Source organism: Montipora capricornis, chromosome 6, assembly GCF_036669925.1.
Source record: "Montipora capricornis isolate CH-2021 chromosome 6, ASM3666992v2, whole genome shotgun sequence".
In the NCBI taxonomy this organism is placed as follows: Eukaryota; Metazoa; Cnidaria; class Anthozoa; order Scleractinia; family Acroporidae; genus Montipora; species Montipora capricornis.
Genome location: NC_090888.1, coordinates 61,121,859 through 61,124,358, shown reverse-complemented (window position 1 = coordinate 61,124,358; position 2,500 = coordinate 61,121,859). Strand labels below are relative to the sequence as shown.

At 42.0% G+C, this 2,500-nt stretch overlaps 1 protein-coding gene and 1 pseudogene across 1 annotated transcript in view; both read right to left on the bottom strand.

The window, feature by feature from the left end:
- LOC138052767 (deleted in malignant brain tumors 1 protein-like) overlaps window positions 1-2,500 on the bottom strand; it is a 25,862-nt gene that overhangs the window by 9,128 nt on the left and 14,234 nt on the right. The gene's annotated exons all lie outside the window — the stretch shown is intronic.
- Window positions 627-2,500, bottom strand: part of LOC138052761 (uncharacterized) — a 1,991-nt pseudogene continuing 117 nt past the window's right edge.

Genomic DNA, 2,500 nt, shown 5'->3' with positions numbered 1-2,500 from the left:
GTTTGCATTGGTTATTAAAAGCAAACCACTTAGTCTAAAATTATGGAGAGCTCTGTGATGCGTTGTTTGGATTACTGAAGATCGACGTAGCGTTGGCTCGATTTCTTCTTGGGGCGCTCAAAAACACGTATAAAGAAAGGCATACACTTTTCACAGTAGACCCACAGTAAAAGATGTCGAGCGTCAGCTTCGAAGCGGGTCTTTCCGCGAACTGAATGAAATGGAAATGTACTCAAATGTAACTGAGATGGACGCAACTATTGAAAGCGATACAAGTCAAAATAATAATTCTTTAATAAGCAACGGGTACTTTATTGAGAACTACTCTGAAGATGACTTCGACAAAGAAAATAACTCGACAAACAACATAGACGCCATACGGGAATCTTCTACAGACAAAGTAAAAACATTGGCACAGCGAAGAATAATAATAATAATAATAATAATAATAATAATAATAATAATAATAAAAAACTGCACACTTTATTTCCAGGTAAGAACTATAAATTTACAAGCAATTAAGTATTTCTCTGTTTTAAAACTTCAAAAAAAAGAAAATAATAATAATAATAATAATAATAATAATAATAATAATGATAATAATAATAATAACAAACTTTATTGAGCACTCTTTCATACAAACTTGAATCTTACATGTATCTGGTAAAAATAAATAATAATAATAATGATAATGATAAAACTCAAATTAAATTAAAAATTTAAATGCCGGCGGTGGCGACATTAATCCGGCAATCGTCAAGAGAGTCTCCTATATTCCGGAAAGGTACTCGGGACCCTCTTACGCACGCATGTACTGATCTTAAGAGTTCAAATGAGATGACAGTTCTGAGCCAATTAATGACGTTGTTATAGGGCTCACCGTCCTTCTGTACTAACTTGTCTGCTAAGTGCTTAAGAAATTGTTGGCACTCATTTCCCATCCCACCGTTCGTTCCGAAAACCAAGGGTGTAAAGGATCCCATCTCGACCTCAAGCACTCGTTGCTGATATTTCCGCTTTTTCTCCTCTTCTTGGTCTTTAAAGACTTCGGTTGTCGGCTTGCTCTGGTTACATTTGGAGTTAACATGCGTGACCCTGACGTCGAAAAATGCTGTAACTCCTCTAGACCAGAAATCTCCCGCCTTCATGTCTAAACGTGCCTCTGAGCTGGTAACTGCGCTTCTAAGATGCATCCGTTCGTTGTCAAGAGGTAAGAGGCGTGGCTCCGCCTCCACATTCTTACAAACTTTGGTGATGAATGATGTCAGTAGGTTTCGTACACCATCATGCCTTTGTGCCACAAACCCTCCTTTTTTACAAGAGAGGGCGTGGCCAACATTGAATCTATCCCCACAAACGCACTGGGCTGGTAGGTCGGTGAGAGGCAAGTTGTAACGTAGCCGCAGAGAGTCTCTGAATTCTTGCTTGTTAAGAGCTAGACCTTGATCTTTGAGGGGGATCGCGTTAAGCCAAGAGCTGGCCCCTTTGTCTCTTGCTTGATTGGCCAATCGAAGAAGATCAGGGGAGAGGGTGGAGTCAATCGACTCCATTTTTGCCTTTTCCCTTTCGGCCTTTAGCGCCTGGTGGTGACGTTTCAGCTCCTCTACGGAATTTTCGCCTGTTATCATGATGGTACTCTGAGTTGTTATGGAGTCTACATGTGCGGCTGTGATTGATGCTGATGCGGTAAACTGTTGTGGTGCTTCCGATCTCAGATCCGGCACGCCTAGTTCCCCTTGGGCCGTTGTCAAGGTAGCGAGTTGGCGCACTTCGTCGGGAAGGGGCTCTGTCTGGCCAAAGAATGTTGGAAGTAGTAGATCGTCGATTACCTCCTGGACTGGGTCGATATAGTCCTCAAATGACTCAATTGTGCGAAGAAAATAAGTAAACTTGGACTTGAACCCCTTCGTAAAAGCGATATACGCTGCGTGGGGCTGATTCTTAGCAATTTCTGATAGTGTTTCAAGTTCCCCTTTTCTCCTTACAATACATATCCTTGTATTCTTGTGATCCAATGACCGCTCCTAGATGACGTTGACCCTCAATAGTGATATTAACTTCATCACCGAATACTCTCGCTGCTTCTGCGGCAGCTTCCTCTGACTTTACTATAAGCCAACTCTTTGACCCATTCACAAGGTAACCGAACTTCTCTCCTTCCTGACTCAACAGCTTGTACCAATCGTAAAGCGATGTGATTACTCCACCGCCTGCCGAATCATCCGCGAGCCATGCTTGTTTAACCCCCGGGCAGTGTGCTCTCAAATAATAAATCATCATTGATGTATTAACCGAGTACCAAGCCATAGCAAGGGGGTCGCCCTGTGTTGTCCCCTCCTGTGAGAGTATTTCACCTCCCCCACAGATGAAAAGTCTAGATGGGCTTCTGTAGGTGTTTATTATATAAAGCGCCATTTCCTTGCATAAAATCTGAATGTTGTGCAAAGCTACAGATCTGTTCATTTGGTTAAATGCATTACTTGCATCGATCAACAGTACT